General features: G+C 49.8%; 1 protein-coding gene across 1 annotated transcript in view; it reads left to right on the plus strand.

Annotated features, from left to right (window-relative positions):
- The first annotated feature begins 7181 nt into the window (after positions 1-7181).
- Positions 7182-13774, plus strand: part of LOC147012207 (galactoside alpha-(1,2)-fucosyltransferase 2-like) — a 50704-nt gene continuing 44111 nt past the window's right edge. The window contains exon 1 of the mRNA XM_085856044.1: positions 7182-7202. The gene's annotated coding sequence lies outside the window, so the exon portion shown is untranslated. The remainder of the gene's footprint in view (positions 7203-13774) is intronic.

Raw genomic sequence — 13774 nt, forward strand, 5'->3', positions numbered from 1 at the left:
ACAGAGGCAACAGGTTTGGCAGAACAACTGTGTTAGGAGGATTGTAGGAGTGAAGAGGGTGGATAAAAGGATGGATGAACTGAGACAAGAGATTGATGTGCAGATTAGTTAGACGGGGAGATTGGTGAAATGACGGCTGAGATGGGCTGGACACTTGGTGCAGATGGGGGGGGAGAGAAAACAGCAAAGAGAGCAGATAGGTTGAGGAGCAAGGTAGGAAGAAAAGAGGTAGACCACAGTTGAGATGGGAGGATTGTGTGAAGAGGGATATCCATAAGGTAGGGGTGTTTTGAGATGGAAAGATTTGGGTGAGAATAGAGGGGGTTGGGGGAGTATCGTGATCAAGGCAGGGCAGAAGCGTGCTGCCAACGGACCTCACCCCTTATAAATGGAAGAGGAGGAGGAGAAGAAAGCTGTTGACAGACAGAAAAACAGACAGAATAACGCACAAGACCAACCAATGGACTTGAAAATTCTTTGATTTTCACAATTAACTAACAGGGGTAAAACATAGTGTCCATCCAGCTTCAGTGTACGGAGGTAACAAGCAGACTGTTGATGTGTTTTTCCTTTGATATGAACTGTTTTCCTTTTATTTTTAATGGCCAACTCCGCATGCCAGATAAAACCATCCCTCTTTCATTCCCCCCTCCCCTTTCGTTAGTTTGTGTATATTTCTGTACCTCGCACAAAGGCTGATTCGACTCTGAAATGAGGAAAATTCAATATAAATAGACATTAGATCATCATTTTGGCTGATTTGGGCCTATACTGTTTTGCCATTGTTCAATTGAATAAACATGGTCGCCGCCTAACCGAACCCTGCCGGTGACAGTAAGCCAATTCACAAGCCCAGGCGGTCTCCTATCCAGAGGTGTAGTGCAGGTCTGTGGACTGGATCGAGGGTCGAGCACGTGCAGGGAAGTCACCAGACGCCATCTTGAAATTCCCATAACATCAGCAATGCGCATGGGGCGCACATGTTCTCATGTTGTGTTAGCATTCATTCATATGTAAAACGCCAGCTTTGTGAATTGATAGTCTGCACAAACAGACACTTCTGTGGATGTGGAAAGACATTCCACATGTAAGTCTTTGTTGTTGTTTTATTAATTTTGAAAATAGAGTGGCATATAAGGTTTAAAATGACCTAACTTTGATGGAACTTTGCCATCACCGTGGCCTGCGTCGGTCTCACCATTGAGCCCTCATACAGATCTTCGTAAACATAACCCAAATCATCATTTATAAAGTTTCCTAAACCAGGCCTTAGGTCAGGTTTGTTTTCCAGGCAGATAATGCAAGTTGTTTCAAGGCAACTGCCTCACCGCATGATTCAGTGTACCATGGATGGATGGGATGAATCTGTGCAGAGGAGGTAATCGGTACGAGGTAATCTGGAAGTGTGAATTGGTGTAACTAGGTAATATTGGAGGACACATTGATGACATTTCTTGTCATCAGTCTTTAAGTTGCCAACACCATATTTAATGGACGTACAGCATATGCTTTTTATTTGTTTCAGCTTTCCATTCCATCATCCTGCTGTCTTGCAGCAATGGTCTGTCAAAATGGAACAAGACAAGTGGAAACCATCAAATACATCTATCCTTTGCTCAGAGTGCTTGGACGAATCTTCTTTGGCAGAACAGGTCAGATCACAAGGCTCAGAGACCATGTTGTGTCCACAATATTTGATTTTCCAGCACATGTACAGAAGGTAATTTTCTTTTAATCGTTATTAAATTTAAATCATGATGTGCCAAAATGAGTGATATGATGGAATCGTCATAAATTTCATTTTGGTGATACACTTTTTTTTATTGTTCAACAATGAACACTTCTATTTATCATTCAAATGGTATTTACTTCCTTCCTATCCGCACAATTAATTTATAATAAAAACTTAACTATGTATGTGGTTTATTTCTATTTTTTTGTATACATAGTTGAGGATTGTGAAAGAGCGAGTGCACTAAATGAATCAGGACACAACAGGACAAAAGGAACAGGAGAGAGAGAGAGAGAGAGAGAGAGAGAGAGAGAGAGAGAGAGAGAGAGAGAGAGAGAGAGAGAGAGAGAGAGAGAGAGGAGGGAAACATCGACGGCAGTGTTGAAGAGAGTGCATGGTGTGGACAAGATGGGCATAGAAGGAAACTCAAAGGCTTGTGAATGGCCATCAGGGAAACACAGATGTAAACAAGAATTTGAAATTAATTTAAACATTTCATTTCATCATTGTATCTTCCGGTGTAAGAAGAATTGAAAGCCACCCATGGTGTGACATCACTCATATGAGACAAATTAAGATAATCAACCTGTAGAGGGACCCAAGACACCAGGACTTACCACTCCAGGGAACTTACCACTTTCCTGGGATGGTTTTGGTGCAGTCATTCCCTTAAAAGGCAAGGTCAATGCCAATCATTACTTAATGGTACTGAGTGAGCACCTTCACCCCATGTTGTAGCATTTCTTTCCTGCCGGGAGGGGTGTCTTCCAGGAGACAATTCCCCCATCCACAGAGCACATGTGGTCGCCAAATGGTTTGATAAGCATGACACTGATGCTATGCATATTTCATGGCCTTCTCAGTCACCAGATCTGATCTCAATAAAGCATTTATGGGATATTCTAGAACGACATATTCTGGTTAAGTGACTTTACATTGGCGTTTCCATGTTTATGTTCACTACATGCACGTGAAACAAGAGAAGCAAAAGCAAACCTCTTATGTGCTATGATGCTTGATGGGATAGCCATTCACAGGCATATAAATTGGGATTGGGAGAAGATGCACGTCCATGTTGATGTCGGAACTGGCATCAGTGATGACTCCACTCCTGTTGCTATAGAAGCACTTGTTCTGATGGTTGTGTCATTGAACAACAGATGGAAAATTCCAGTGGGATATTTCCTTATTTATGGGATGTCTGGAGAGGAAAGGACCAATCTGTTTAAGCAGTGTCTTTGCAATCCGAGTGCCAATGGAGAGCAGGTTGCATCACTCACGTGTGATGGTCCATCTTGCCATTCCACAATGTTCAAGAGTCTAGTCTGAGTGCAAATATGAAAGTTTCAGAATTAGAGCATTCATTTCCTCATCCCAGAAAGCCATCACAGTGTCAATGTTCTTCTTGATGTGTGCTCCATGTTGAAGCTGCTACGGAGCACTCTGGCAGCAAAAGGAGTTTTGATCATTGGGTCTGGAAAGGAGATAAAATGGTCAAACATTGAGGAACTCCATCAGCTACAAGCAGGAGAGGGGCTAAAAGCTGCAAACACTGCCTTCTGCATCCTCGGTTGCCCCCCTCTCCCCCAGCACCACAGAGCCTTTTCTCCTCATCCGGCCCCTCCCCGAGCTATTCTGCAATCCACCACACTCTTTCAACAACTCTCCTTACCTCCCACCCTCCTCCAGTGTCCTACCTTCCCCCTCCCCTCCCATCCCCTGCACCCGAAGCCTCCTCCCTTCCCTTTTCATTAACAGTGTGGACCTCAAATATCCGGGGCCTTCGCTCAAACCTTACAGATCTTTCCATAGAGGTTGCCACTGACAAACCAGACATAATCTGGCTGAACAGAAACTTTCCTCCATCAAGACGTCTCTGACTCCCAAGTATCTCTCCCTGGTTACTCCCTCCTCTGGTATGACAGACCTGAGCCTCGTCCTGGTGGAGGAGTTGCTCTCTTCATCAAAGATTCCATTCCTCACTCTCCATGCACTGCTCTCACTCCCCCACACCCCCAGGAATACCTCTGGCTACGGCTTCCCCTCCACTCCCGCCTCATGTTTATATGTGTACTGTACCGTCCACCTAACAGTAATGACTCCATCTACACCTCATTATCCGAAAACATGGACCAACTTCTATCTTCTCATCCAAACTCTCTCTTCCTCATGTGTGGTGACTTCAATTGTCATCATGCCAGTTGGCTTGGTGTGGGAACCTCTCTCACCTGTCATGGCACTTCCGCAAAAGATTTCCGCGACTCATTGGGATTGACTCAATCCGTCAACTTCCCGACGCGGATTTCAACCAATGGTACTCCATCTCTTCTCGATCTGATTTTGACAAATTTCCCTGAAAATATCTGCTGTACTTCCTCCACTCCAATCGGTTCTTCTGACCATGTGCTTGTTAAAGCGGACATCTCTCTGGCTGTTATCAGAGAACCAACTCACCACCGTCGAGTCTGGCATTTCACTCAAGCCGAGTGGCAGGGTCTCCAAGTAGCCATCAAACTTATAGACTGGTCTGCCATCACTACTTTCTCCAACATCAACTCATACTGGGAATTCTTTCAAAGAAACTTGCTCTCCCTCATGCATAGATTTATCCCCTCTCGTCTTCAGTTGTCCCAACATTCCTCCCGCCCATGGATCACTGAAGCTTGTGGCGAGGCAGTTGTCGTGAAATAACTTGCCTCTGCCTCATGGAAAGCAAACCCAACTTAGGGTAATCTCAGTTCCTTCCATAAAGCTCGGAACAAGTGTGTATCTACCCTCAGGAGAGCCAGAAAACAACATCTTTCTAATCTCAAGTCTGAACACTCAAACCTCTCACCCTCCTCCAAATCCTGGTGGCATCTAATCAAATCTGCTACTGGTGTATGTTCCCCCTCCATCCTTTCCCTTACCTCAAATGGCCACACAGCTGACACCACACATGAAAAGGCTGATTGCCTAAACTCGGTGTTTGCATCAAAATCTTATGTCCAAAACCCATCTCATTCTGTACCCACCTTATTCAGTCGCACCCAACTGTCCCGGGACTCTGTCCTTTTCTTCTGACAAGGTGGAGAGTTTGCTGTCAAACCTCGACTCAGATTCTGCAACCGGTTCAGACGGCATCAGACAACATGTCCTAAAAACCTGCTCCGCTGCTCTTGCTCACCCTCTCTCTGTTCTATTCACCCTCTCATTTGCTCAAGGTCATCTGCCATCTGCTTGGAAATCAGCAAACATTACTGCCCTGCATAAAAAGGTGCAAAAACAGATCCCTGCAACTACAGACCAATCAGCCTTCTCCCAATCATCCACAAGGTTATGGAATCCATCATCGCTTCAGACATTAAATCCTTCTTCTTCTCCAATGGCTTGATTTCCGATCATCAATTTGGTGTAAGATCAGGACACTCTACCCTGGGTATGCTGTTTCTGCTCTCCAAGAATGGATGGAGGTCCTCAATGCTGGACATGAAATCAGAGCCATATCCCTAGACATATCGCGTGCTTTTGACACGGTCTGGCACCCTGCCCTGCTCACCAAACTCTCTTCCTATGGTATCCAAGGCCATCACCACTCATGGCTCGCAGACTTCATCTCCTGTCACAGTTAACATGTGGCCCTAAATGGAGTTCTTTCATCCCCTCTTCATGTCCAGGCTGGAGTTCCTCAAGGCAGCGTTCTGGGAGCTGTTCTTTTTCTGGTTTTCATCAATGATCTCTCGGACTCTCTGGAAAATTCTCTTTATCTCTTTGCTGATGACTCCACCCTCTGCCGTACCATCTGTCATCCCTCAGACTGGCAAGCAGCAGCTTCTTCGCTCACTGCAGATCTGAATAAAATCACAAACTGGTCCAACACGAGGAACATGTCTTTCAATCCTGACAAATCTCACACACTCACTACGTCTCTCCGAAAGGACCATTTGGACCCTCCCCCCCCCCCCATGTACTTTCTCAACAATCCTCTGGAAGAAGTCCTTTCTTTCAAGCTTCTGGGTCTCACAGTCTGCCATGATCTTTCCTGGGAAAGCCACATTTCCAACAATGGCCTCCAAAATCAGTCGCCGACTGGGAATCCTCCATTGTGCAAATTCCTTCCTCGGCCCACCTGAGCTCCTGACCACATACAAAGCTTTTGGCCACAGCCTGATGGAGTGCTGCTCTCCTCTCTGTGCTGGTGCTCCAGCCTCTCACCGCAGGCAGGTCAGTGGTCTTTCTGTCTTCTGCCATCTCCTCTCCGGTCTCGCCCCCCCCCCCTTCTCTCTGCGATTTGTCCCCACCATATTTCCGCAGGATGTTCAAGGTCCGCCAACAACCCCCTTCTGGTAAAACTACCAAAATCACGAATCACTGCTCACCTTCACTCTTACTCTTTCATTCCTCTTTTCCCCACCTTTGGAATAAACTCCCTCACTCTGTTCAATCCTATTCTTCCCTCCAGGCCTTCAAAGCAGCTGCCCACCACCACCTATCACCCGTTCACCCCCTATCCAAAACCATGATCTTTTCTACCCCCTTTAATCCACCCCAAGCCCACATCCTTCAAATTGCCTGCTTTCCTTCCTGAAAGTCCCTGTAATGTCCATCTTGTATTCCCCATGTTCCCCACCGTTTTGTCCTTCCCACTCTCACCCCTCTTGTCTCATGCCCCCCTTGATGTGCGTTGTGTGTTCACTCTCATACGAGCCTCGACAAGGTATACAAAAAAAAAGAAGCTGAAGTCAGTGCACTTTGAGTGACAGAAGCAGAAAATGAAGGTAAATTTAGCAGCCAAAACCCTCAGTAGTAGGCTGGAGGCAAGAACACACCCTACTGTGAATTTCCCTCCTAACAGGTGTGTGTGAGATTTGTCTGATAAGGGGAAAAGAACTGAAGGGCAGCTCGTCTGAAATACTGGGGGAACTGGTTTGGAAGAAATATATTTCTTGTAAAATTGAATTTGTAAGGGCATTGACGCTTGTTGGGGAAAAAGGGTTGAAGCTGAAAATAATTGTCCGATTTTTGTCTGTTGATCGCAAAGTGCACTGTGATGGATATGTTGAAAAACGACAATTATTTTGAGCATAATGGGGTTATGATATCGATGTGGATGGGTTGCTGCATCACTGGCTAGTTTGGTTGCTGGTTTGATTGTGACAGTTTTGTAGTTGGATGATGTCTAAAATTGATTGGAAATTGATATTGTGGTACCTTGTTTGCTGGTGAGTACAAAAGGAGTGGAAAGATATAAAATTGTAAAAACTGTGCAGATGTGGCAGAGAGCACCACATGTTAGAGCATGCAGGTCACTCATTATGTGCAGGCAGATCATGAAGATAAGTGTGTGCGTGCAGGTAGATGCCGGCAGGTGAGGATGCCATGCCAAAACCATGGCAACTGGTGACAAGACTGGAGTTTAGACCTCAGTGCAAGGACGAAACAAGGTGGCTTGCCATTGCATTCCTGGTGGTGATCAGGAAAGGATAAAATGGTATGTGTCGGTTCGTGCTGACTACTTTCAAAATTTGGAGTTGTATTAGAGGTGTATATGGACACTCAAAAAAGTGTCAGTCGATTTAATGAATCCAAGAAACAGATCGTTTCATCTCAGTCTGTGGAATATAAATTCATTGATTTGATTACATTGTACTGATGATACAGGGTGAGTTAAAATGGATAACTTTTAACTCTTTCTCCTGTGTTTGGTTTGTTGAGCACTGAAAGTTGTCATTTGGGTGGAGAAAGGTTGTGCCCTCCATGTGAGGCGTTTACGTAGGGGCGTAAACGACGACTGGATTGGGGCATTATTTCACCCCCCCTCTCACCCACCCACCCCCCCATCTCTCGCCCCCTCCTCTCTCCCCCTCTCTCGTTCCAGTACCCTCTCTCGTGGGTGAGGCGTGCCAGTATGTGCAGCTTCGTTCCTTCGCTCTCGTAAACGACGACTGGATTGGGGCATTTTTTCAATGAGATCGGACCAACCGTATCATAAATGGCCAGAACTTGGGAAACACCTGGGAAACATACTCAGGTCCCCAGCGTCAATTGTAACGTCATATCAAACGAAGAAGAATTGTGATGCCCCCTTTCTCTCGCCACCCCCTCGCTCCCCCCTAGTCTCGCCCCTCCTCTCGCCCCCTTCTCTCTCACCCCTCTCTCTCGCCCCCACTCCCACCCCCTCTCACACCCCCTCTCACACCTCCCCTCTCACACCCCCTCTCCCGTCCCCCTCTCTCGCCCCTCTCTCTCGTCCCCACTCCCACCCCCTTCTCTCTCTCCCCCTCTCTTGCCCCCTCTCTCCCCCCTAGTCTCACCCTTCCTCTCTCCCCCCTCCTCTCTCGCCCCTCTCTCTCGCCCCCACTCTCATCCCCCCCTCTCCCATCTCCCTCTCTCGCAGATATTAGTCGACAGATAAATGGCCGTAACTTGGGAACCGCTCGTCCGATTAATATCAAACCTCGAAAAGGCACATCCGCGGGTCCCAGCAATATTCCTGGCAAGTTTCAATCAGATCGGACCGTCAATCGTGCAAATAAATAAATAAATAATAATTGTGACGTCATTCGTGACGTCATAGCACCGTGTCTTGTCATTGGTCGACAGATAAATGGCCGTAACTTGGAAACTGCTTATCCGATTAATATCAAACCTTGAAAAGGCACATCTGCGGGTCCCCAGCAATATTCCTGGCAAGTTTCAATCAGATCGGACCGTCAATAGTGAAAAAAAAATATAAAAATAAAAAATAAATAAATAAACATTGATTGTGACGTAGATGTGTGTGGTCAGGAAAGGTGTCATTCCAGCCGTGTGCATGGATGGGTGTGCAAATGGAGATGGTTGAGAATTTGGCAGATTTCAAAACAATTCCTGATATAAAGTGTTGATGGGAGCCTCACAATGGAAATATGGGAGAGGATATGACAGAACGGATCGGGCCCCGACACTGCACGGCATGCTGTGATGCTTTGGGAGAGAATGTGAATCATGCAAATTACGTACAGAATGTGTTTGGGATGGAATTTAAAATCGCAACTACTGACGTTTGGATGTTCAGAGAGGAGATTGGATTAGAGGTAGAATTTGCACAACAACAATGCGATTTGACGTACCAATCCATGAATATAACACCGCATATTACATTAATTGTTAGAGAACATTGTACTTTACGGTACTTCTACATATCGACGGTCCCCTGTGCCAGTGCGCATGCGCAGCCTGACCCGGAGCCAGGGATGTTGTGGGCGTTTCAACCTGTTCAATACTTGTTTGATTATTGTCGTTCCACGCTAATAAAGTGGTCGAACAAATTGAACTCTGTTCTTATTTATAATCAAACAACTTGATGCAGTCGAGTAAGGATCGTCGGTGCTGAGGAGGACACGACTGGGTGAAAACGGACCACGAGAACGTCGACAGTGAGTTTGGATTTCTCGGGTTCTGTACCCAATCTTCGCCCCCAGGACACTGTACACACGTGTGCATCACCGAAAATAGAACGTTTACTCCAGAATAGCTGTTCCTATGGCGCCGGTGGAAGCAGAGTGCCCGATCGAGGGTTGTGACTATATGGCTACACACGCAGAGGCGGCAGTGGTGGCGGCCATGTTGAGTATACACGGCACTGTGCACGTCGCCGCCCCGAGGGCGGCGAGCTCGAATGCCAAGATGGAGAAACTCAAGCGTCCCTCCATAGCACTGGCCGGAACGGGCGAGGCCTGGTCGTACTTCATAACCCGCTGGGGCGAATACAAAACAGGTACTAAGCTTGTCGGACCCGACATAGTCGCGCAGCTACTGGAGTGCTGTGAGGAGGAGCTGAGAAAGGACCTCACTCGCGCGGCGGGTCGGAGCCTCGTGGGCAGCGATGAAGAAGACGTCCTCGCCGCCATGAAGGCGCTCGCCGTCCGGACGGAGAACACGATGGTAGCTCGAGTGGCCCTGTCTAACATGCGGCAGGGACACGAGGAGCCCGTCCGGTCGTTCCACGCCCGCATCAAGGGCAGGCGGACACGTGCAAGTATGAAATGAAGTGCACCAAGGCGGGGTGCGATCAGGTCAACGACTTCACCGAAGAGATATTGCGCAACGTGGTTGCCCGTGGCATCGCGGACCAAGCAATACAACTTGACCTACTCGGTGAGAAGAACCAGGACATGCCATTAAAGGACATGATAGAGTATATCGAGGCCAAAGAGTCTGGAAAACGCTCGGCATCGCGCCTGCTTGACACTCAGAGCACGGACGCGATCAGTAGTTCGTATCGGCGGGGAAAGCGACAGGACGTCCGCGCCAAAGTAGGAGCCAGGCCGGAAAAACGGAAGGCCAAGCCCGAAGGAGTATGCATCTACTGCGGCGAGGTGGGCCACGGCAAAACGCCTCAATGGCGCGCCAGACGCGCCGAGTGCCCCGGATACGGTAAAAGTGCCGGAAGTGTGACCGCCAGAATCACCTCGACAAGGCGTGCCTGGGCGGCCGATCGGCAAGACCCCCATCTAAGGAGACCGACGGGATGTACGACGAGCAGACGGCAGCCTTCGTCGAGCTATGCACGGTCACCATGGCCAGCACAGAGGACGAAATGCGCGCGCTTCCCCTCGCTCACCACCTGTACGATGATATGTGCGATAAGTGGATGAAACGCATATCCGACCCGCAGCCATACGTCAACCTCACTCTCACCAACAAGCGCGAGGATTACAAAGCGCTGGGTTTTAACCTCCTGAAACACACCCGCGCGGTAACCCTACCCGCTATGGCAGACACGGGGTGCCAGAGCTGCCTGATCGGCATTAAAGTCGTCCAACAAATGGGCCTGAGTACCGAGGACCTCATACCTGTATCCATGACCATGAAGGCCGCAAACAACAGAGGAATTCGTATCCTCGGAGCCGTGGTGGTCAGATTCGCCGGTAACAGTGACGACGCTCGGAGATTGGAGACGCGCCAAATCGCGTATGTGACGGACTCTTCAGACCGCATATTCCTCTCCCGCGCGGCCTGCATGGACCTGGGAATGATCTCGGACAGATTCCCGACACTCGGAGAGGTGAATCTGACGACCTCGGAATTGTGCGACTGCCCGCGACGCGCGGAGCCGCCGACCAAGCCGACCGCACTCCCCATGCCAGCGACCGAGGCCAACAGAGAGGCACTACAGTCACATTTACTCAGGATGTATGCTCAGAGCACATTCAACACGTGCCCACACCAGCCACTACCGAGAATGACCGGCCCGCCACTACGTCTTATGCTCAGTGAGAACGCGACACCGGTTGCCCATCACACTCCCATCTCCGTGGCCATACATTGGCAAGATGAGGTAAAAGCAGGCCTCGACCAGGACGTTCGGCTCGGCGTGTTGGAGGAAGTACCCGTCGGCACGCCGGTGACATGGTGTCACCGCATGGTAATTTGCGCGAAAAAGAATGGCAAGCCGCGACGCACCGTCGACTTTCAGGCCTTGAACAAGCATGCGTTCCGCGAGACCCACCACACCCAATCCCCGTTCCACCAGGCGAGACGCGTACCTAACGGGAAGCGCAAGACAGTATTCGACGCATGGAACGGTTACCATAGCGTCCGCCTACACGAGGACGACCGCCACAAGACGACCTTCATCACTCCATGGGGGCGCTACCGGTACCTATCTGCCCCACAAGGGTATATGGCATCGGGGGACGGTTACTCACGACGATATGATGAGATCGTCGCGGACATTGGTAACAAGACCAAGTGCGTAGATGACACGCTCCTATGGTCAGACACGATTGAGGGGAGCTACTTCCAGGCGGTCCAATGGCTGGATATATGCGGCCGGAATGGAATCATCCTCAACCCGGAGAAGTTTGTCTTCAGCGCACCCACGGTGGATTTTGCGGGCTTCACCATCACCATGACCGACGTGCGACCGTGCAGCCGCTACCTGGAAGCAATCCACGATTTCCCACAACCGCGTAACATCACCGACGTCAGATCGTGGTTCGGGCTTGTCAACCAGGTGGCATACGCCTTTAGTATGGCCGAACGAATGCAGCCATTCCGGAAGCTCCTGAAAAGTGGAGAACGCTTCCAGTGGTCCATGGAGTTAGAGGACATATTCCGCGAGTCGAAAGACGTGATCGTACAAGAAATCGAACACGGTGTCCGCATATTTGACAAAACTAAGCCAACATGCATCGCCACGGACTGGTCGAAGGAGGGAATCGGATTCTGGTTGCTTCAAAAGCACTGCCGATGCGTGCCAGTTAGACCATTCTGCTGCACTGATGGATGGAAAATAACCCTGGTCGGCAGCAGATTTACACACGCGGCAGAATCCAGATACGCGCCCATAGAGGGCGAGGCTCTCGCAGTCGCGGACGCCTTGGACAAAGCGCGCTACTTCGTACTGGGCTGCGAGAACCTGATCGTTGCGGTAGACCACAAACCACTGCTGAAACTCCTTTCGGACAGAGCACTTGACGACATACCCAACCCCCGCCTCAGGAACCTCAAGGAGAAGACGCTGCGTTATCGCTTCCGCATCATACATATCCCGGGAATGAAGAACAAGGCGGCAGATGCCATGTCGCGCAGGCCAGTTGGCACCACGCGACCTCCACTCATGAACCTTCCAGATGACAATGCCACCATAGCGACCCACCTCCAACCAAGCACGCACACCGACGTCCTGTCCCTCCTACGCCAAACTGAGCCGGAGTATGACGACGACGTCGAGGACAACCTGGCATGGTGTGCCGCAGGCCTCGAATCATTGCGATCAGTAACATGGGATCGCGTCAGGGAAGCCACCAGCAGCGATGGCGATATGCACATATTGGAGGGAATGACAATGAACGGCATCCCCGACTCAAAAATCGAGATGCCAGAGACAATTAGCGACTATCACCAGTACCGCGAGAACATTACATCGACAGATGGAGTGATCCTATACAAGGACCGAGTAGTCATACCACCCTCACTCCGCGGCGATGTGCTGAGCGCCCTACACGCTGCCCACCAGGGCGTATCAATGATGACCGCCCACGCAGAATCCTCTGTATTCTGGCCAGGCATGTCGGCCGACATCAGCGCCACTCGGAAAAACTGCGAACACTGCCACCGGATGGCACCATCACAGCCTGGAGCGCCACCAACTCCACCTATTCCGGTCGTTTACCCCTTTCAGGCAGTGTGCTCGGACTTCTTTGTACACAGGGGTGCACACTACCTTGTGACAGTGGACAGATACTCGAACTGGCCGATCATCTCAAAGTCGACGGGTGGCGCCGCCGGACTCATAAACCACTTACGTCGCGCCTTCGTGACGTACGGGACACCAGAAGAGCTCGTGTCGGATGGGGGACCGGAGTTCACCTCCACCGAGACCAGGTCATTCCTGCACAGATGGGGCGTACACCACCGCTTGTCATCGGTGGCCTTCCCTCACAGCAACTGTCGCGCGGAGATTGGAGTTAAGACAATGAAACGACTTATCACGGACAACACCAGCCCGCAGGGAGAACTTGACACTGACGCTGTGCAGAGAGCGATACTACAATATCGTAACACGCCTGACCCTGACACGAAGATCTCCCCGGCAATGTGTGTCTTCGGCCGCCCGATACGCGATTTCATCCCAATTATCCCCGGGAAGTACAGACCGCACGACACTTGGCATGAGACCCTGAAAGCGAGGGAGGAGGCCCTCCGCAAACGTCATATCCGCACAGCCGACACCTGGGCAGAACACACCAAACGCCTTCCGCCACTTGCTGTAGGGGACCAAGTCCGCGTACAGAACCAGACAGGATTCCACCCAAAAAATGGGACAAGACAGGCAGTATCGTGGAGGTACGCCAACACGACCAATACGTGATCAAGATCGATGGCTCGGGCAGAGTCACACTTCGGAACAGGAAATTCCTGCGCAAGTTTAGCCCAGTTCGCAATGACCAGCTGCCACCCCAGTCTATCTATGATGATCTAGCAACCCGAATCACTGTACCTGCACCCGTTGTAACACCGCAACTGCCTGACCTCGACAGCGAACCCGTGACATCTGCGACGCCAACGGGGCCC

This window comes from Eptatretus burgeri, chromosome 15 (genome assembly GCF_056783735.1).
Source record: "Eptatretus burgeri isolate ZD-2024b chromosome 15, Ebu_testis_v1, whole genome shotgun sequence".
Taxonomy (NCBI): Eukaryota; Metazoa; Chordata; class Myxini; order Myxiniformes; family Myxinidae; genus Eptatretus; species Eptatretus burgeri.